This window comes from Symphalangus syndactylus, chromosome 16 (genome assembly GCF_028878055.3).
Source record: "Symphalangus syndactylus isolate Jambi chromosome 16, NHGRI_mSymSyn1-v2.1_pri, whole genome shotgun sequence".
Classification (NCBI taxonomy): Eukaryota; Metazoa; Chordata; class Mammalia; order Primates; family Hylobatidae; genus Symphalangus; species Symphalangus syndactylus.
Window position 1 is genome coordinate 24923261 of NC_072438.2, and position 23703 is coordinate 24946963.

The window sequence follows — 23703 nt, forward strand, 5'->3', positions numbered from 1 at the left end:
AAAATGGCCAGTCCAATCAGGTCCAGAGAAGTATTAAGAGGGCTATTAAGTAGTATTAAGAGGGTTCTGATGATTCTTAATAGGGTCAAGCCCTGCAGCTGGAGGTTGGTTCAACTTCCCCTGGAGCATATGGGCTATTGGGAAATGGGTAGCTACTTGAAAATAAGTGGATCTACTCTCAGGAAGGGGAAATGGACAGATGGATGCTCTATCAGTAACTGAATATGTGCACTATGACTTCCCTCTTTAAATTCCTACGGGCCCCCACAACTCTCAGAATAAAGTCCGAATGCCTCAGCAAAGCACACAACGTGCTTCACCACTTGCCTTCAGCCTGATTTTCCAGGCTCACTTCCAAACCTTGCAGGTCCCCTCCCCTGGTTTCCTAGAACTATTCACTCTCCTCTGAAAGCATGCCCTGCCCTTCCCTTGCCTTTGCCCATGTGGTCTTGTGCCCAGAAAACGTTTCAGCTCTCAGATAACATGGCAGCTTCTCCTCTCAGCACCACGTCTTGCCTACTCCTTTGGGTGAACTGCTACTCAGTGTCTCAGGGGCCCCCAGGAGACAGTCTGCAAGGGCAAGCCTCTCTCACCAGGCTGCAGTGGTGCCTTCCTTGTCTTTGAATAAAGCAAGAAAATGAAAAGTCATTTGAATGAGTGAATGAATCCTAATGCAATATACTGTCTCAATTTCCTGATCTTTTCCTTCCCAATCCTTATCACAACTGAAATTACATATTCATTGACATAATCATTTGTTTGGTATCTGTTTCCCCCCATAAAAATATAAGCTGTCTGGGGGCAGGAACCATGTCGCTTGTTCACTCCTGCACCTACCACAGTGTCTGACACATTTCAAGGGTTTAGTAAATATCTGTTGAACGAATATAACATCCAGGATATAAAGCTGCCTAAAAACTGCACACACTATTTTTTCCATCCTATCTATTTTCTTCATCAAGGAAACAATATTGCTCATAGGAATGAAGAAGAAACCTAAGCTTTATTCCAGACAGCTTTTCACGGCTTTGGTTGCTGGAAAGAGGCAAAACCCCAAGTCACATGATTTTGTATTTAGAATATTAATTTTCCCTAGGTCATGCAGAAACAGCGATACTTTCCTTAATGAAATGCTCTTGTACTAGTTTCTATTTGTATGCAAAAGACATCATTGGTTTAACATATTGAGACAATCTCCCCTACCCGTGCACACCCATATCTGCCTAGCCGAAGAAGGGGAAAGGCTTCTGATTTATTACACATAAAATGAATAAGATAACATTTTATTAGTTAGAAACCATTACAAAAACAGCAATAAAATGGGGCAGTACAAGTGGAAGACGCCCTTATCAATAAATCCTCAGAAGTTTAGGACCCTGTTGCATGTTGTAATAATAAAAAAAGATAATTAAAAGGATCGAATTGCAGAGCTGTATCATTTTATCAAGAAGCAGCCCTCTAACAATAGAAAACATCAGGGCAGTAATAGTCGGTGAGTCTCTAACCTTTTTAAAAAGGAAAGGTATTTGAGATTCAAGTTGTTTTAGCTATTGTGAGAAGAATCCATGTTTACGTTGTGTCGCGTTGAAACATGCAAATCCAGGCGAGAAATGGCTTTCCTTTAAAATCAGTATCTTTATGTCTTGTTTCTGGTGCTGAGCAGTAACTGGCTTTATTAAATTAGCCACGTCCATCCTATCAATTATGGCTGATATTATAACTAACAACTGTAGGTGAGAAAGACAGTTTCCTTACTTTTTGTCTAAGAAAGTCTTGGGTTTTCTTCCCTTAACTGAGAATCTTCATTTTGTCTTAGAAAATCCTTATGACACATTGCAAGTACTTTTTATACAAAGACATCACAAGGAAACACAGAAACCTCAGAGCTTTTTCATTTCCCAGAGAGCTGTAGTCAGTTTTTAGAAAGTCAGTTGTGTCCTCTACCCTCCCCTCAACTCCCTCCAGGTCAATGTTTCCCCTCCCCCATCCTGGTCAGTTTAATGAGTCACTGCCTGGGCTTTGTTGTATGGAATAACATATTCTCCTGGGAGTCAGTTCATGCAAAACACTCCCCGCTGAGAGAGTGGAAATTTACCCATAAGACATTCTTCCAGCAGCAAGCCCCTGGAGGAAACCTGACCAGAATGTTTAAAGACTTGAGGAGCTCAGTCTCCTTAACTCCCTCAAAATTTCTCAGAGAAAAAACAAAAACAAAAACACATATTTAAGGTTTATAACACCTGGTGACAACAGACACAGTGAGATATGATGTTATTTAGAAGGAAAACTGAAAATGAGTAGATTATTTCCAATATTTCGTCTGCCACTCTGTCTTCTACCACGATTTCTATTCTCTCTATTCTCCCTTCCCATTTTGGTTTATGGTCACTCTGCAGTCGTTCCATTGATCAATGCATGAACTCTTTCTTTTAGCAACTGCCACATACTCAATAAGTTACTTTAAGCCAAGTAGCTATTATTTTGCAACATATTTATAAGTTCTGATATATTTTCTGTAGTGCAAATGACATTGATTTACCACTAAAATAATACATGTGTTCATAAATCCATAAATCACAAGAAAGCTTAGTTGGGACTTCTTTATAAGAAGTCTTGAAACAAGCCCATCTTTGTAAAACATACATATATACATAATTAATAATGTAATATAAACACATACATATAGATACAGATACATTTTTTTAATAGTAAAGCTAAGGATCGTGAAAGAACATGGACATGGAAGCCCAGCCCAAGACTTTGCTTCTCCTTCATCAACATTTACCAAATGGTGATGCAAACAAATCAGAAGAAATATAAATTTCACCGAAGGCAGCTCCCATCTTAGAGAGGGCCTAGACAAAGCTGGTAAGAACCGGCTGTCTTGAAAAGGCATCAAAAGAGATTTACTTGATGGCCCCTGGGCTAGACATTGTGTCATCTTTTCTTTTTATTAAGAACTTGTTATCTAGGTTTTCAAAAGTGCACTTATAATACACTTTACTAAATAGTTTGTAGAGTTGCACAACGTACACCTGTAAAAAACCCTGTTAAAAATTTCAAAGTTTGCAAACTGGAAGAATAAGTGAGTGGCTCATTTAATTTATTTTAATCAGTTATATCAGGAAAATGCAATTATATTGAAGGGAACCCTTTGCAGAAGCAGACAGCAATTATGTTTTGCATGCAGAGTACTTTTTTTTTTAAAGCCCATGTCTGCAGTGTTAAAGAAAAGCATAATGTCAATCATCTTGATTTCAGATTCCTTTAGTGCAGTCCTTAAACAGTACAAAAATTATAGAAAGCTAAAGCTATTTTTCTCAAGATTGTGTGCAGCTATTTTCTGCAATTCTTGAACATTCTTGATATAAATGTGTTTCCAAAGGTACCTGTTTTTAAAAGTAAAAATTACTGCAGTAATGCTCTTAACCTTATTTTAAATAGATATTTTCATATCATCTCTTAAAGAGAATAACTCACCAAAGAGGCCCCTTGAGTGAGCTAAAGTTTCACTAAATTTAAACAATGGGATTTCCCTGCTCATTAACATCACCTTATGCAAAAGAGTAGCTGAAAAGTTGACAAGTAGATGGCAACAGTGCAAAATGGCAGCCTATTTAAAGAGAATTTGTTAAATTGTCGAAGATGTGGGTGGGAGACTGGTAAGAAAATTTTATAACAAGTACCGCATTTCCAAAGACAAGTCTAAAATTCTAACCTCGGGAAGGGCAGGGATCTCTCTCTCTCTCTCTCTCTCTCTCTCACTGCTTTCAGGGCTTTGGGCAGCTTTAAAGTGAAGCCAATGCATTTCACAAGTAAAAACAATCACGTTTCCTTTCTGCCTAATGTAAATAAATCAACTTTGAGCTCAATATTGAGTTGAAATCTCTTAAGATATACTGACTTATAACCTGTCCAGATATGATTAACAAAGACCTTTGATTAAAAATGGTAATATAGGTGGCAAGTGACAGGTAGATCCCTGGAGCTCATTGTGCAACTTCTCATTGTTTCATGTATTCTTAGATTTGGGTCATTTTCTGTTCTGTAACATGGGAACTTGTGTAAATTTCATTATTATTAGAAATTCAACCAGTGGCTTGAAACTTTGAGCAAATACTTCAAGTCTCCTGGAAGAAATGAATCACCTAAAAGTACAGTGTCAGCTTCATAACACATGCAACTAGCTTAGAAAGGTACTGCATTTTCCAGAAGTTCATTGGTAAGCTGATAGTTTAGTATTCAGAATGCATTTTTTTCATAGAAACAATTTCATACGTTATGACTGGTTTTCTAAATTAGCAAACAATCCTATTTAACTCATAATGAACCACAAGTAGGTGTTAATACTAACGTGGCAGTATTATAAATACATCGTTTGACCACTTATGATACTGTAACTGGGGAGAAATATATTTTAATTTTTAAGTCAGGCTACTGAAAGCAGATATCCTACTCTGCTTCAGAAAGACACTGCAAATACACCTGGACATGAAGAATTTGTTAACTCTTGACAGCTCTATGATTGCAGAAAGAAAGGCATTATTTCCCATTATTTGATTCATATAATAAAACAATTGTATATCTGACCATGCATTGGCTGTATGACCTTGGGCAATTTACTTATTCTCTCTGTGCCTCACTTATTGTGAAATTAAGTGAGGTCACTTTTCTGCAAGTAGACACTTGCTGTTTGCCTCACCCACCTTCTACCCTTCTCACAGCTGTTCCCCTGGTTTTCACTGGGTGATAGTCTCTACCCAGCTCTCATCTACATGGTATGACTGGTGCTCCATTCCCATCCCTAGGGTGCAGCACATGGCTTGGGCCTGCCAATCTCAGCTGGCTTCGGGGTGATTTTAGGGCAACTGCTTTGAGGGTGGTCGACCTTCCTGAGTAGCTCCAATAAGAGTGAATCTTATAATGTTTTTCCCTGAGAATTCTGGGACAGAAGTCTTTCTCTGCTGGGTCTGCATCAGGAAAGATACAGCTTCAAGAGCACCTGGCGCCATGTTAATTTATTCCAGTGGTTCTGGTGGCTCTCAATGACCTGCAGGGGACATTTGGCAATATGTGGGAACATTTTTGGTTGTCATAACTCTGGGAAAGCTGCTCTTCTCATCTAATGGATAGAGGCTGGGGTGCTGCTAAACATTCTACAATGCATAGGATGGCCCCCCACAACAAAGAATTTTCTGTCCCAAAATGTCAATAGTGCTGAGGTTAAGAAACGCTGCTCTGACTGCATGGTTACATCTAACAACATAAAGAAACAGCTGAGAAGTGGAGGAACATCAACTCCAGATGATACTGTTTGAATCTTGGATAGAGTCAATACTTACTTGATTTTTCTGTCACTTACACCCAAAAAAACTTAACTGACCAAATTGGTAAATATGCAACATAGACACCCCGTAAGTGGTGGCCTTTTTCATTAAAGGTTATCATCCACATGAGATCCAGGATCAAGAGACTTCGGAATCACAAATGTTAAGGGATCAGATGCTGTCTACATAAGAATTGCATGTTTTATCTCCCTGCAGCACACATCTGTGCCCTCTACTGTGTCCTCAACACATTCTACATTTCTGATTTGTACTCAGCAAAAACAAAGATTCCAAAGATAATGCCATTTTTGTATGGAATTTGCAATTTTTCTCTAGTTTATAGCTATCATCAAGAACTTAATGCATCTGATAGGAGATTAAAAAGTTGAAGAAATGGTTGCAAGATTTCCACAAAATTACTAAATATTTTTCTTAAGTAACTGCCAGGCACTAGTCTCTGGAGAGCTTGATTTACCATAAATGTTTAAAATGAAAATAAAGGAGTTCTGAAAAAAATGAGAAATGGCTATTTAAAAATTGCTTCATAAATTAACACATAGGAGTGAAAGAATCTCATTTATATTTATATTCCATATTTTCTTTTCAGCTCTTGTGTGTTTGATTATGTCATGGAAAGGGACTGGATGTTATTGTATTCTAAATTGATTGACAAGAAATTTTAAGATCTTTTTATTTCTTTTTAAGGTTGCCCATTCCCCTAAAGGTGGTTAAAACACATATACAGTATATGCCATTTCACCAACACAAACTAATTATCACATTTTTTTATTTCATAATTCTATAGTCTTAAGGTCATAATTTTCACAGTATTCTCACTCTTTTAACAGTTTGGACATTTTCATTCCTTGGTAAGATATGAATATCTTCTACTAAGAGATATGATATAAATAAGACCATTATTCAGAATGAGAATTTTCTCTCCTAACATCATCACCATTTGCAGCAGAGAAGACTAAATAAATGTCTCCCATGAGTGACTAAATGCAAAATAAAAAGTAACCACTCAACTTTAATAGTTTAAAAAATGCTATTAAACATAATGGCTTCTTGACATTTAAGTAGCACTGTGTTTTAAGTGATCTTCGTTTTTGAAGAACTACTTTATTTTCATCTTAAATATTGATGGCAAATCAAGTTCTCCAGAGTGAGAAACCACAGGAGAAAGCTCTTTGGAGAAAATAAATTACCGTGGACTCTGGAGTTCCAAGGTGCTATTTTTTAATTTTGTTTTTGTTTGGTTTTATTTTTGTTTTCTCCTGAGGCTGTGTAATAAAATCATATAAATGAACAACTTGAAAAACTGACAAAACAATCTCATTTCTCAAGATCTTCATTGCTGGATGCAGTTTTGACCATATTGCCCTGTTCCTCGCTTTAACCTTCAGGGGGAGCTCTGATGTCTGTCAGGGACACCCGAGGAACAAAATGGCCCAGTGGGACCATCACAGAATGAAACTCCCTGAAAGGGAAGAGACAGGCAGGGAATGGAGGAAGTGGGGAAGTGAAGCCTTCAAAGGAAGCAGTGATCCCGTCGCTTTCTTATTCCTCCGCAGGAGATTAGCACTAGAGTCGAGCTCTAAGGGAAAAGAAAGCATTAGGGAGGCACCAAGTTGCCCAGGCCTAATTCCAGCCCAGAAGTATGTGAAGGGCACCTTCAAGGTCTGTCTCTTATCGCACTCCAATTCATCAGGTTAAAAGGGAAACTCCCTGGCCATTGCCTGTGTGTAGCTGACATCCCAGGTGCTGTATCACAAGAACATGGTGATACATACGTGACTAGCAAGGACTCAGGGTGAGTGAAGACATGAGCATAGCTTTAAAATGAGTAACATGGTCAGGGCTCCGTGGTTCACGCCTGTAATCCCACCACTTTGGGAGGCCGAGGTGGGTGGATCACAAGGTCAGGAAATCAAGACCATCCTGGCTAACACAGTGAAACCCTATCTCTACTAAAAATACAAAAACTGAACTGGGCGTGGTGGCGGGTGCCTATAGTCCCAGCTACTCGGGAGGCTGAGGCAGGATAATCACTTGAACCCTGGAGGCAGAGGTTGCAGTGAGCCAAGATGGCGCCACTGCACTGTAGCATGGGCAACAGCGTGAGATTTCGTCTCAAATAATAATAATAATAATAAGAATTACATGTTTAGTTGATTATTGAATGATGCTAAAAGAAAGATTCTAATCTCTGACTTCACACACTAAGCTCTCTGAGGGCAGGGCCTGGGTCTATCTCATTCTCTACAGTACAAATGTAATTCCCAGAGCAGCTACAAAACTCATCAATCACTTACCTCCAGGAAACAAAATGAAACCAATACTTGCTTGAAAGCTTTGAGCAAAGTAATCTAGCCTTCCTAGGTTTTAGTCTCCTTACTACAAAGAATGTAAGGGATGCAGTAAAGGATTTGTCTAGTTCCTAGTAGCCCAATGGGTCTTTAAACTGTGCCCCGCTAAGGTTTAAGCCTGGCAATCACAAAACCTGCAGATGTCTGTCCCATGATATGACAACCAACCACCTGGTATATGTATCACTTGAGATATATAAATATATATATATATATATATATATATATATATCTTGAGACAGATAGATAGATCAACCACTTGATGTCACAATTAGGAAAAATTTAAAAAATGAAGATATTTGTCAAATTAACTATTCCTGTCATAATCAAGAGGAATGCCAAAGCCCACCCCATACCACCTTTAAAGAGAGCTCCATTCTGGCTACCGTTCAGGTGGGGTATTTTCATCTTCTTGTGGTCAACAGTATTATTCGTCCTGAGCTCTCAAATGTTCCATTCTTGACTCACTGAACAGCCATATTTGATATTAAGCAACAGAAATAAAATTACCAAACCATCAAATTCCCACAGAGGATAGTCTCTGTTGAGTAGCATGACAGCACAGCCAAAAGATTATGGATTTTGGAGGCTCATCTACAGAGCCTGAGTCCACTAGAATGTTTGACCTTGTTGAACCATAGTCTTCTCCCCTGTAATACGGCAATAGTTCCTGCCTTACTGAACTGTGAAGATAAAATGAAATAATATATGTGAAATGTGTGTCCACAGTTAACAATAAACAGTAGCAACTGTTACTGTTTAAGGCCCATCACTTGCTCTCACATAGAAAAAAAGAAATTAAGAGATTAAAAAAAGTGTATGATGAACTCTCTTTGGAAGACAGGAAGTAGGAAGATCTGAGAAAAGACTGAATTTAGAATCAGAAAATGTGGAATACCTCCTCTACTTATGGAATATATGATCTTGGGCAAGTCACTTTATCTCTCAGAACAGTTTCCTCTTCTGGAAAACAAGATTTATCAGGTGCCCCTAAAAAGCATTCTGTAAATTCTAAAGCACTATTCAAATGTTTGGTGCTAATATCATTATTACAGTGGACAAAACTCAAGGCCATACTTACAACACAGGCTTACAAAACTGTGACATTGCTGTTGACAAACGGGAAGGAGTAGCTAAAGATGTGCCACGTTGACATTCTGGAACTGGAGAGTGATCATGTTTTAAATTAAGTCCCTCTTTTGGCAATTAAGAAGCAAAGAATCACAATTAAAATTGCAACCATTTGTAGATTTTCCAGCAGTCCTAGCCTCACCAAGTTGGGGTGAAGGAAACTTAACTTGCTAGTATTGTGCTATACGTATTCAGAACCATTTCCTTAGATGCAGCCATCAACATCTTTGACTTCAAAAGAGGCTTTTTTCTATTATTTCAAAGCATTTTATGTCCATACATGGGTTTAAGAAAATCACATAGCAGAAGACAAAAGAACAAAGCTTCGACAGCAGAAAAATTCATCGTAAGCCCCTTTAAACCATCACACTGAAATGTTCAGTGGAGGAAAGCAAGCTCTTGTGTATACACTGAGTGTATGAAAGGCCACCTCTGAGGTTAGTCAGGAACCTGTCTTCTTCGGAGATGTCAATATTGCCACAGAGTTTCCAAGAATCCACAAATCACTATTCACAACCAATCCCCCCCCAGCTTTGACAAATACTGACATTCCTTAGCAAACCAGAGGGAGCTGTGTGGTGCTTTTCAGGGGATGAACGACAAGTGGGGAGGAGTTGATTGTCCACTGGAGAAGCAGTTCGGGCCATAAAGCCTAGCCAGTCATTAATCTCCAGGAAATGCCCACAGCCAACGTCGTTATTGCTGTTATAAACCAAAAATTAAAAGAAAAAGAGAAAGCATGTCGCTCTTTTTTATGGGTGATACAGTTTCAATTGGCACATATTGAGCATTTCTAGACATTTAATTAAGCAATCAGATTGCTTGAGTGGTCTCAACATTCAGTGCCTTTTATAGAGTTCTTTAATGGCTATGCATAGAATTATTCTGGATACTTTATGGAGCATAGCAAGTGAAGTTTTATGTCTTCCCAAGAATAGAGTGAACCTTTCCACTGCTACTTTAGCTTAAACAAAGACTGTTGTTGTTGTTGTTGTTGTTGTTGTTATTGTTGTGGGCTAGAGTGATTTCAGATTCGTGTCTAGAAAAGTATATCCAGAGAATTAGAATAAAGATAATTTACTTAACCAAAAAGCATTTCACTTTACCCCTTTATAACTTCTTCCACTGAAATGCAATACCAACATCTCGTAAAATAAGGAGAGGCAGCATATTCAATACTGTTTTCATTTATTCACTCATTCATTTCCTGGATCATAAGGATATAAACAATATCCTTTTAGAACCAAAATATGGTAGCGAACAGAATCCGTAAGATCCACATCCACACATCGAGCAGCACAGCGTAGTGATTAAGAGGACTGAGACCTTGGACAAATTACTCAACCCCTCTCTACCTCAGATCTTTCCTCATGGGCTCTTGTAAAGACTAAGTGGGCAATACACATGAAAGCACTTAGAACAATGGCCAGCATGTAATGTGAGCTATGTAAGTATTAGCCATCGTTATTACATTCTTGTCCACAGAAACAAGACAATATGCAAGGGAATAAATCAATAAACATCTTGTTTACAAACAGTGATAAGTGGCACCAAAAATAATTGGAGTAGGGGTGAATGTATCAGGAATTTCTCCTCTGAGAAGTGGCATTTTTGCTTAGCCCTGAATTATTAGAATGTCTCATGATGCAAACTGAGCAGAGGGAGGCGGGGAGTATTCCAGAGAAAGGGAACACCCAGTGCAAAAGGCCTGACAGGGGGATTGAGTTTGGTGTGTTTGAGATAAAAGAAGAACAGGGTGCTGGAATGTGGTGAGGAAGTGGGGAGTGGCCCAGATAAAGTAACAGAAGTCAGGAACCAAGTCATATAGGACTTTGTAGATCAAACTAAGGAGGTAAATTTGCTCATGTACAAATTATCACCTGTCTTTTCTATAATGCCTTGATAAATATGTCTAGCCATGTACATACAGCTATGAGACTGGCAAAAGTTTAGATATGAACATTCCTAACTAATAAGGAGTTAGATTTTATTTGAAATACAATAAAACCATTGTTAATAGAGGAAGAGAGAGCTGTCTGAAAAATCAGGTTTTTGTTTTAAAACTGGCTTCAGGGGCTAGGAAGGGAATAAACTGAGTGTGAGGAGAAGCAGAGAAGGAAGAAGAATGAGAACTGGTCTGACCTGTCAAAACTTGTGGATTGTGTGATAATGGCCAGTCCAATTCATGTCACCTTAACTAACTGAACTTGCATTTACTGTGTGCCTACCATGTGTGAGGGCCTTGTGCTGGGAAGGTGTCTTAGTCCATCTGAGCTGCTATAACAAAATGCCATAGACTTAGTGGCTTGTAAACAACAGACATTCATTTCTCATTTCTGGAGGCTGTGAAATCCAAGATCAAGGTGTCAGCCAATTTGATGTCTGGTAAGAGCTCATTCTCCATAGATAGTGCCTTCTCACTGTGTCCTCACATGGAGGAAGGGGCAAGGCAGCTGTCTGGAGTCTCTTCTAAAAGGGGACTAATCCGAATCATGGGGACTCTACCCTCATGACTGAATCACGTCTCAAAAGGCTCCACCTCCTAAAATCATCATCTTTGGGGTTAGGATTTTATCTTATGCACTTTGGGGGAGACACATTTACACCATAGGAGTGGGAAAAAAACACAGAAATAAATAAAATAGACACCCGAACTAATAGGGCCTAGATCCAGTGTGGGCATTGACAAGGAAGAGTAATAAATGGTTTTACAAGTCCTGTCAATAGAGTCCCCCATAGTAGTCACTACAGAAAATGGTCAAATCTGCTTGAGGGAGAAGAGGACAAGAGGCTTTAGAAAGGAAGTGACACTATAGGTGAACCTTGAAATGCAAACAGGTGGCAATGGAAATTCTCTTCAGAAGTTACAGAGTGAACAGGGAAATGGAGGTGTGAACCCACCTGTTGAGTTGGGAACTGCAGGTTTAAAATATGAGATGACTACTCGTATTTTAAAAAGAAGATAACTATGTTTCCATCTTGACTGTGTCTGTAGTCAAGACATAGGCAACTTGATCTGGGTGATGAGAGGTCCCAAAGGAGAGGAGAGCATGGGTTAAATCTGGAAGGGGCTTGAATAACCCATGAAAGCATGTGTTCTCCATCCTGTCTGTCTTACCATGTGCATTGGGAGTTAGTGAAAGGAATCATGTTTAGAACGATTGTCCTTGGCCAGCTCCATGATGGATTAGAATAAGGAAGACTGGCAGAGGGATAAAGAAGAGAAGAGTTAATGAAAGCCAGATGAAGGCAGTAGCTGTGGAGACAGAGATGGAACGAGAGCACAGAGATGTTAAGGGAAGAGAACCAGTGGACTTAATCTGTAACTGGATTTGCAAGAAATCTCATTGGCTCCTATGTAAACTTATTTCTGAATGAATGAATATCTCCAATTGAACGATTGAGTAGGTGATTCTGCCAGTTATCAAGCACTATGAAAACCATGGAAAAGTGGGCAATAATATATAGAGGAGACAGCTACAGATAGATGTGTATGATAGACAGAAAGGATATATAGGAGATATAATCCTTCCCTCAACTGCCACCTATCATCTTTTGAGGTTCTGGAGGGATCCATATGTATAACAGAGGCATTGATGTCAAAGTTTTAGTTAGACCGGCAGACTTTGGAAGGTGAGACAGATGGCGCAGAGTCAAGAAGATTTCTTCAGCCTACACAAGGCAGAACAACAGCCTCTTTCTGATTTCCTTGCATAGGAAGGAAGGGCTCCTCTCCCCATGCAGGAAGAGGCATCTAGCCACCACCATATGACCTCCCCAGATATTTGGAAAGGACCAATCAGAAAGCAGAAAAGGGGGTGGAAGTCACAGCCAAAGAAAGAGAGATGGCCAGGTCTTCCCCTAAGCAGGAACAGTCCCAGTCCCCCCAGCATTGTCTTAGACGCTCGTAGGAAGAGGATCTAAAATAAAGGGAATCCAAATATGGACACCAAAACAATAACCTCACCCCTTGGAACTATAGAGCATTGAAAAGAACTTTGAGCCAGATATATCTATAATAATATTACTAATATTGCCTAATGATACTATTCTAGAGCATTCCCTGGAGCTAGAAGGGGTGAGACAAAGGACTGGGTAAAATGGCCAAGAGAGATATGTGAGTTTCCTTCAGGTAACAACAAATAACTTGGGCACATTTTGAAGGGAAAATAACCTTTCATCTTCACCTTTTATCAATAAACATGTGTGTAAATAGGGATAAATAGTATCAAAAAATAAAACAGTGTAATGTGATTGGAGTAGTAATTATATTTTAATGTAATCACCTGTGAAATAAATGGGTTTTCCTGCATGACTTCTAAGTTTCTGGGTCTCTACATTTCCATGATTCCAAGGGGCTTTATATTTTACTGGACACAAAATTCACAACAGAGAATTCACAACCAGAAAAATCTGGTCACATGCAAAGTTGCATCTGTGATTTCTACTTTGCCTCAGCCTTTATGAATATGTCTGGCCATGTATGTACAAATATGTAACTATGAAGCTTAGATTTGAATATTCTCAATGTCTAAAGATGACTACTCGTATTTTAAAAAGAAGATAACTATGTTTCCAGGCTCAACAAAAATTATTAAGTGCTCTAGTCTTCTAGGCAATCAAGCCAAGAAATTAGGAGTGAACAATTCTTTGCTACTTCCTGTATGAAAACACTTAGTTCAGTGCCCTGCATGAGTAGACGCTCCACACGTGTTAGCAGTGAAAGAATGAACCACTCTTTCTTCTTTGTTCCTGCAGATATTTGCTTGAATCTGTCTTAAATGCTTATTCCATTCTTCCTGGTAATAAAATGGGTTGTCTCTATGTATCTAACAGATTGTAAGATTCTTGAGGAACAAGGAGTATGCATAAGTAATCTTTGCTCTTTCACAGCACCTTGCAGCAAAATTGACTTTTGAAAAAATCCTCCTTCTTCAATAAAATAGAAGTGGGTCCTCCTGTGTTGTCCCTGGAATGAGGTGGGGCAGCTGCACACCGAGAGAGACTATGGTCTGCATTGATCACTGAGTCCCTTCAGGAGCCACTTCTCTGTGGCTAAGAGCACTTGGTGTAAGCTCTGAGGTCTCAGAAGGAACTAGAGCTTCGGGTTGCTTTGATCAAAACTCCATATTTGCTAATCTTGGGGAGAAGAGGGTAGAGGAGGAGGAGGGCTGTTGCCATTATCACTGTGGACCTTTGGTCAAATCAGAGGCAGCCATCATTTTACTCCCATGTCCCACGTAACAACATTTTGGTCAATGATGGACCGCATATAAGACGGTGGTCCCATAAGATTATAATGGAGATAAAAAATTCTTATTGCCTAGTGACACTGCAGCCACTGTATATCATTAGTCATGTGTTTGTGGTGATGTTGGTGTAAACAAACCAGTCATATGAAAGGCTAACACGTAAAGTTATGTACAGTACATATTACTTGATAACAATAAAAAATGACTATGTTACTGGTTTATGTATTTACTATGTTATACTTTTTTTTTTTTTTTGAGATGGAGTCTCACTCTGTCACCCAGGCTGGAGTGCGGCAGCGCGATCTCGGCTCACTGCAAGCTCCGCCTCCCGGGTTCACGCCATTCTCCTGCCTCAGCCTCCCGAGTAGCAGGGAGTACAGGCGCCCGCCACCACGCACGGCTAATTTTTTGTGTTTTTAGTAAAGACGGGGTTTCACCGTGTTAGCTAGGATGGTCTTGATCTACTGACCTCGTGATTTGCCCACCTCAGCCTCCCAAAGTGCTGGGATTACAGGCGTGAGCCACTGCACCCGGCGTGTTATACTTTTTTTATTATTTTAGAGTGTACTCCTTCTACTTATAAAAAAAAAAAGCGAACTGTAAAATAGCCTCAGGCTGTCCATCAGGAGGTCTTCCAGAAGAAAGCATTGTTATCATAGGAGATGACAGCTCCATGTGTGTTACTGCTGTGGAGAACTTTCCAGTGGGACAAGATGTGGAGGTGGGAGACCTTGATATTGATGATCCTGACCCTGTGGCAGTCTAGGCTAATGTGTGTGTTTGTGTCTTCGTTTTTAAAAACTTTTTAGTAATAAAAAATTTAAAAATAGAAAGAAGCTTATAGAATAAGAATATAAAGAAAGAAAATGTGTTTGTACATCTATACAATGTGTGTTTTAAGTTATTCTGTGTATTACAAATGAGTCAAAATGTTTTTAAAAATTAGAAGTTTCTAAGGTAAAAAAAAGGTAAGGTTAATTTATTGTTAAAGAAATACTTTTATAAATTTGGTGTAGCTTAGGTGTACAGTGTTTATAAAGTCTATAGTACTGTCTAGAAATGTCCTAGACTTTACCCTTCACTCAGTACTCACTTACTGACTCACCCAGAGCAACTTCCAGTCCTTCAAGCTCCATTCATGGTAAGTACCCTACAAAGGCATACCATTTTTTATTAATATCTTTTATACCATATTTTACTGTACTTTTATGTTTAGATATGTTTAGATACACACATACTACTTATCATTGCATTGCAGTTCCCTACAGTATTCAGTACAGTGACATACTGCACAGATTTGTAGCCTATAAGCAACAGGTTATGCCTAGATGAATAGTAGGCTATAACACTTAGGTCTGTGAAAGTACTCTATGATGTTTGCACAGTGATGAACTTGCCTAACTATACATTTCTCAGAACATATCCCTATCATTAAGAAGTGCATAACTACACATGAGAGGTTCTAGAGTTCTGTTTTTTTTTGTTTTTGTTTTTTTCTGTTTGTTTGGTTTTTGGTTTTTTTTTTTTTTTTTTTTGAGACAGAGTCTCACTCTGTCACCCAGGCTGCACTGGAGTGCAGTGGTGCAATCTCGGCTCACTGCAAGTTCCGCCTCCCGGGTTCACGCCATTCTCCTGCCTCAGCCTGCCGAGTAGCTGGGACTACAGGTGCCCGCCACCACACCCGGCTACTTTTCTGTATTTTTAGTAGAGACGGGGTTTCACTGTGTTAGCCAGGATGGTCTCGATCTCCTGACCTTGTGATCCGCCCACCTCGGCCTCCCAAAGTGCTGAGATTACAGGTGTGGGCCACCGCACCCGGCCTAGATTTCTGTTTTAACATGAGGACACCAATAAAGTCCAGAGACAAGATGACTTAGTATTAGAGATCCAAAGACTCATTTAAATCCAGCTATGCCAGTAAGTGACCTTGGGAAAGTCACCCCCACCCATCCTGGCCCTGGGCTTTGGTTTGTGCTTCTCTAAAATGAGGGGAGTGAATCAATCAGAGGTTTTCAAATTTCTCCCTGAGCAGCAGAATCCTTGATATACACCACTGACTCAAGTGGAGTCTCTCAGGTTGAATTGGTGGAACCTTAATTCTTCCCCCCATTAGGCTGCTTTCTCACCTCCAAGGCAATCTGGGGCTCCAAGGAAGGGAGTGTCGGTGTCCCCAGAACCATGGCATTTCCAACATGCCTTCGGGGACACTGATACAATAAGCCCCTTGCTTGCACAGCTGCACACCATTTACAAAGAGCTTTCCCCCAACCCCCTTTCGCTTAATCTGACATCCGATCGTTTAAAGTAGATCAAAAGTGAGAAGCGGTTACATTTCCAGCTTTTAATGCCACAGAGTGTGGACAGCACAGAAGGTTCAGCAGCCAGCATGTTCTAAAACATTAAGATGAATTTTGGAATCCTCAAGCCAGCCAGGCTGCTGGCACTTTACAAATGTTTAAACAAATTCACTTGTTTGCTCTTGTTTCCTACTAACGTAAGAATAAATGCCATTTTTTAACATTACTATGCAAATTAGATCAGAGATCATTGTGGCTAGATAACTATAATAGTAGCAGCTAATACACATAGTCTAGAAAAAGTTTATTCAATGAGACCACATTTTTCATATTCTAAAATAACTTGCATTTTCATATAAGTAATACGTTAATGATAGACCAAAGACAAAAATTAGCAAAAAAAACAAAAAATTACTCATAATTGCACAAACCAGAGATAATTGCTGTTCACATGTGAGTGCACACATCCTTATCTTCATGTAAAATGTAAATGTTTTCACTAAAATAGGACAATATTATGTATATACTTTTTAATCTGCTTTTTTCACTCAGCAGTATATTTATGATCATCACATCAGGTCAAAGAGTACATTGCAGCAGCACCAATTGTTCGCTTGTTTTTAAATAGGAATATGGTTTTCCACCTATTGAATTCATGATAACTGTCATGTAGTCAAATAATCACCTATTGTTGAAAATATTGGCTATTTCCAGTTTTTTCCTGTTGCTATATGCTTGCAGCTAAATTGCTGGGTCACAGTGTACGCAAATTTCTTTTAAAAATTTCAATACATTGAGTATTAAAGTGTTGTACCAATTTTATCCTCACTATCAATATGAAAGTAACCATTTCCCTTCTTCACTCTCTTAAAAATTGGATAGTGTCACTCTCTGTATTTTTTTAAACCAGGCTTTAATGTCAAAGAAAAAAAAATTCTGCTTTTGCATTCTTCCAAACTCGAAACCAAGGCTGCTTAGTCGTCACGTCCTTTCTTTGGGTTCTATGCTCCTTTCCTAGTCTGTAGCAATGTAAGGAACACTAGGCCAACGGCTCAAGGATTTAACACCAAATCCAGTTGTGCTGATGATCTTATTTGCCCCCTACCACTCTCCGCAATTGAGCTACGAGCTTAAGCATTCATCTTAGACCCAACTTTGACCAATGGCTCCCTTAGCTTATTTCCCGGTGGCAAATTCTCTGAGGATCTATGTGGGTTGAATAGCTGTGCCTCAAAACATATGTTTATGCAAAACCAAGAATGTGACATTATTTGGAAAACAGTCTTTGCAGATATGATAAAGTTAAGAATCTTGAGATGAGATCATCCTGGATTAGGATGGACCCTAAGTCCAATGACAAGTATAGAGAAAAGAAGGAGAGAAGACACAGAAAGAAGAGGAGAACACGCAGAGCTGAAATCCAAGGAAGATTGGCAGAGATTAGATTTTTGCAGCCAGAAGCCGAGGAACACCTGGAAGCACAAAATCTGGAAGAGGTAAGGAAGGATTTACTAGAAAAAAATTACTGTTGTTTTTAGCCACCAAGTTTCTGGTGATATTGCAGCCCTATGAAAGTAATGTAACACCCTACAAAAAAGTTCTTTTCTGAGTGTTTCTCAGTCACTTAAAAATCCTAGTGACCAGCTCTATGACACTTGCCTATAAAGAGGATTTTTAAGTGACTAACAAACACTCAGAATAGAACCTACTTAGACTTTATCCCATTCATCAGGCAAACATTTATTGAGCACCTACAATATAGCAGGCCTTCTTCTGGGTACTGGGTAAAAACAAAACTGAAGAAGACATAATCCTGTAACAGACAAACAAATACCTACTGTGCAACCTACAGGGCTTTTGTAGGCAGAGAGAGTGGGCTGTGGCCATGTCACAGAGTACCACATTGACAGAGTTAAAATCTTCGCCTTTATCCTGTAGATAATGAAGTACTTTAGAGGGTTTTAGGCAAGTATTACCCACATCCCCAGGCTCCTCTGATACTAAACTTCTCTGACATCTACTCCAGGGCCAGTCTGGACACCTGCCGGTGACCTGCAGTGGGACTCTCCTGCTTTTACATCTGTCTGCCCTGACTTGCTCTATGGCCACACTAAATTCCTGCTACTGTTCATTCTCCAGCCCTCCATAGTCACAGTCACTGCCCCAGAGTAAACAGCTAGTCAGGTTCTGGCCTCATCTGAGCTACCAACTGAGCCCAGGTGTGCTACATTATTAGTATTTATTTATTTACTTTATTTATTTATTTATTTATTTTTGAGATGGAGTCTCGCCCTGTCGCCCAGCCTGGAGTGCAGTGCCGCAATCTCGGCTCACTGCAACCTCTGCCTCCCGGGTTCAAGCGATTCTCTTGCCTCAGGCTCCTGAGTAGCTGGGATTATAGGTACACGCCACCAAGCCCAGCTAATTTTTGTATTTTTAGTAGAGACGGGGTTTTACCATATTGGCCAGGCTGCTCTCGAACTCCTGACCTCGCGATCCACCCACCTCGGCCTCCCCAAGTGCTAGGATTATAGGCATGAGCCACCGTGCCTGGCCAGTGTGCTACATTATTAATTTATTCATTCATTCGAGAATTACATGCTTACTATCTACTATTTTCCAGTCCCTGGTTGTACAAAAATGAGTAACATGCAGTCTTTGCCCTTAAGATGCTTACCATCAAAATGTCTACATAATAGTCTCCTCAGGCTGCCGTCACAAAGTGCCACAAACTTGGTAACCTAAACGACAGAAATTTATCTTTTCACACTTCTGAAAGTCAGAAGTCTAAGATCACGGTGCCAGAAGAGTTAGTGTCTGATGAGGTCTTGAGTTGTAGACGGCTGCCTTCTCCCTGGGCCCCTACGTGGCCCTTTTTCTGCACTCAAACTCCAGTTCTCTTCCCCTCCTTATAAGGTCATTAGTTCTATTGGATTAGGGTTCTACCCTTATGACCTCATTTAACCTTAATTACCACCTTAAAGGCTGTGTCTCCAAACATAATCCCATTGAGTACTAGGGCTTCAGCGTATGAATTTGGGGGTTTGGGAGCATGGGGGGACATAATTCATTCTATAACACTATCTAAGTGGAAAAGGCAAATATGTACACATAATTGCCATGTGATGAAACAAATACCATAAAGGTATCGGGTATTTCTGTGGTGAAGCATCTAACCTATCTGGATGGATCTTTAAAGAAGACAGAGTTACTTAGGTGGACCAGACGGAGCAGGGAAACCCAGGCTGAGAGAAGTTTTTGTAAAATGCAAACATGAAACAACATGATCTGTTGAGTAGATGGCAAGTAATTCAGGATGGCTGAGACAGACAGAGAGTGGCTTAGGGTATCACGGAGACAAGACTCAAAAAGCATGCCATGTCCTCATGGAAGCCCACCCCACTCTTCTCACCTTCTGCCACAACCTTCTTTCCCATGCTGTAGTCACTGTGTGTTCCTTCCTCACCCCAGTCAAAATATGACTATCCTCTGCCTCAGTCCTAGACACATTTAAAATAATAGCCTCTTATATTTTGCATAGTACTTTATAGTTTACAAAACACCTTTACTATATCATTTGACCCTCATAGCTGCCCAGTAGAGAACAAATATTATATCAATATATACAGTGAAACCAATATTCAAATAGTAATCATAATAATAGACTTGCCCAAGATCAGAGGGCTGTGCTATGGCTATTTTATGGGTAGAACCCAGACCTCTGCCTGGCGATCTAGTGTTCTCTCTTTGACACTACCTGCATTTTTCTCTGCTGTTTGCTTCTTGTGCTGTAATTCTCCAGTAACGCTTCTACATTTTGACAGAGCTTTCTGGAAATAATGTGTTAACCAACAGAAAAAGCTCAGAGTGGGAATGTTGGGCCTGGCAAGATATTTTTTTGGCCTGGCAGGCCTGTCAAAGCCCATCGAATCACACATTTGCCTCACAAAGGGCCAACCCAGAGCAAAGCCCACGGGGATACTTCGCCGAGAGGAGCAAATTAAAGCACTTCCAAGTCAGGAAATGCCAAGCTAGACTTTTCTATGGTGTTAACTTGCTGGCCCAAAGTACACCAAATAGTAATTTACCTACAGCCTAGCTGCAGAAAATTCCTACGCAGCCTAGCTGGAGGTAAATCCTTCTCTGACTGTACTTTTGTCAGTGTTGCCAAGGCAACAACTCTCACCACTCTGGTCATTTTTAGTTTCAATCACAAAGTTTGCGTTGACTTAGCTGAAAGTCTGATGCAGCAAAACTTTTACTCACTGGAATGCATGAGGAATGGGTTCCCTAAGTTTTCAACAAATCTGAGACTACACTGTCCCTTAAAAATATTTGTCCACCATTTTGGATAGTAACTTCTCTAAGATTCTTCTCTCATATCTATGTCTTCCTCCTACAATCTATAGAGCATAATTTAATTGATTTTTGAGAAGATCCTTTTGAAGAGTGGCCTTTTGAAAACACAAATTTTATTCCAACGTGAAGTTTAAATTCTTTTAAGTTTGGAAAGTGCCTTTCACCATTCACCCCGTCTACCTTTCCAATCTCGTATGTTGTCGGTCTCTTCCCATTCACTAGAGGAACATGGAATTAACCATTATTTTTGGAAGATTCACAGAACACACCACACTCTTTCTTATGTCTGAGTATTTATACACAGGGTAGCCCTTCATTCTTTTCTCTGCTAAGAAAATTCTTATGCAGCCTTGACTGTCCAGCTCGACAACCACCTATGCAAAATCTTTCAAATGCTCCTCCTAACCACAGTCCCAGAGCATTTTGTACATAGGCCTTCACTGCAAGAATTTATGTGCCTGATTCCCTCACCTCATCTTTGTACCCTAATGTCTAGTTAGCACAGCCTTGGCCTCATGTAGGTGCTAAATACATAGTTAACATTATTACCAAATAAACAAGTACTAAACTCCTTCAAAAATACCACTGACTTGGTGTTTACTATGTGTCAGACACTATGATAGGAACTTTCCATGTGTTTCTCACTTAGTTCTCCTAACAGCCCAGTAAGTGCAGGGCCTGAAATCAAACTCAGCTCTCCTGTTCCCCAAATGCAGGCTTTTCCTCTATCCTAGGTCACACAGCACATTCTGAACAAATCAATGTACTAAACTAAAAGCACGGGTGTTGTTAATTAATTGAAGAGTGAGTTGTGGCATCCATGCCATGCAGCAGTTAAACAGCCAAGGGTCAGAGCAGGCTGCAGGAGGTCAAGACCCAGGGTTTGAATAGGCAGAGGGCTTGAGCAGGAATCAGAGGCAATATGCAGAGTCAAAGGAGAAGCTGTCGCTGGAAAAGTCAAACAAATCTAAAACACACTTGGAGTCACATATGCAAATGTTTACAGGGCTAGGAAAACAATGGAGAGGATAAGCAAGCCACATCACTTCCGCTCAGAAATCTTTTTCCTTTTCACTGGATCCCATGGCCCTCTGGGTCTTTCATTTGACCACTTTGGATAGCAGTCTACATACAAGACGTAATTTACATTCACCTTCCTTCCACTCTAGGAAAAACAATAATGCCTGCATATGGAAAATGGCAGCTGACACTGGATCACCATGCGGAGATTATCACTGGGAGATATTGACAGGCTCGATTCCAGGAGGGAGGTGAAGTCTGGAAAATTATTTCCAGATGGTGGAATTTTTAAAAAGAAGCTGGAAAGTTACATTATTATGAAAGACCTAATTTTTAAAAATCAGAGCCATATGCAAAAATGTCTAAAATATTATGTGGGATCCAGCCAAATCTTCAACTTTATTGGACCTAAACATCAGTTGGGGAGCTTGTTAAAACACAGATTATGGGGCTCCATGCCAAGAGATTCTGGTTCAGTAAGTCTTGGTGGGGCCTGAAAATGTGCATTTTTAACAGGCTCCCAGGTGAACTGATGCTGCCAGCCCAGAGATCACACCTGGCATAGTACAGGGCTAGACACAAGAGTACCAGCTCCAGTATTCTGGCAGCCCATTTGGCACCTCTGGTCTAGAGATTTAGAGAAGGAAACTAGGAGCAGGAGACAGCCAAGTAAACCCTGGTCCTGGGATAGAAGTTGTGTTATATACACTTTGATGCTTCTCTTAGAAAAGGTGACTTTAAGTAATATGGGTAAGATAGCAGACCTCCAAAAAACTTTGATACCTTGGCCTTGGACGAGGAAGAATTCAAGGATCCACAAGGTGCGTGTCGAAATTTGTTGGGAATCAGACAGCCACAAACCTAATTGGTAAATGGAATGGAAGAGGAGAGAGCTAAGGACCCGACATAATTTGGCTTAGAAAAACAAAGACCAAGTGGTGACTCACTAACAATCTTCAAGCACGAGAGGGGAATTTAGGGGAAGACGGTGAACAGCTGTTTCTGCTTCTACTGGGGCTTGGCTAATATAACCAGAGTTTCCAGAACAGCAGGAAGGGCTGAAGTAGAAAAAGAACTCCAGTACCTGACAGCTGTGAAAGATAGTCATTGATTGCCATGGGGGTTCCATCTTTCAGGTCTTTAAAATCGGATAAATGATAGCTTCTTAAAACGTTCAAAGACCCCCCCTCTCCCTCTGTCAGTGTTTCCCAAAGTGCCAGACGCAGGCCACAGCTGGTAGAGAAGACATTTGGGTGCTGCACAGACAATGAATTAAGTGACTTTGGCTCACAAAAGGAAAGAGGTATTCCCTTTTCAATTGCCTTTCATTACTAGAGTGTGCCAAGGAGAACGTCTACATGAAATGCTGTCTTTCCCAACTCTCTAACACTTGCTGGTCTACCTTTTAACAGACAGGGAGGAGGTCTTAGCTGCATCATGTTACACAGGCAACAGCATGTGTCAGGACTGACTGTCATTGTTTTGTTTCACAGTATTTAACAGTTTTCTCTCTGCAAAGTAATGCTGGTTTTCCATTTAAGGTAGCAGTAGAAAGTTTCCTCTTTCCAAATCTGTGCACCTTTGCAATAAGACTTTGCAAACTTGCCTACCAAGAGGAGACTCTGAGAGCAATCAATAAATTAGAAAATCAATAAATTTAGGAAGGCAAAGTCCATGAAATCATAGAGAGATATCAAGCCAAGGATATTGTATTAGTTTGTTTTCATGCTGCTGATAAAGATAGACCTGAGACTGGGCAATTTACAAAAGAAAGAGGTTTAATTGGACTTACAGTTCCACATGGCTGAGAAAGCTTCACAATTATAGCAGAAAGCGAGAAGGAGCAAGTCGTGTCTTACATGGATGGCAACAGGCAAAGAGAGAGCTTGTACAGGAAAACTCCCCCTTATAATAAGCATCAGCTCTCATGAGACTGTCACAAGAGTGG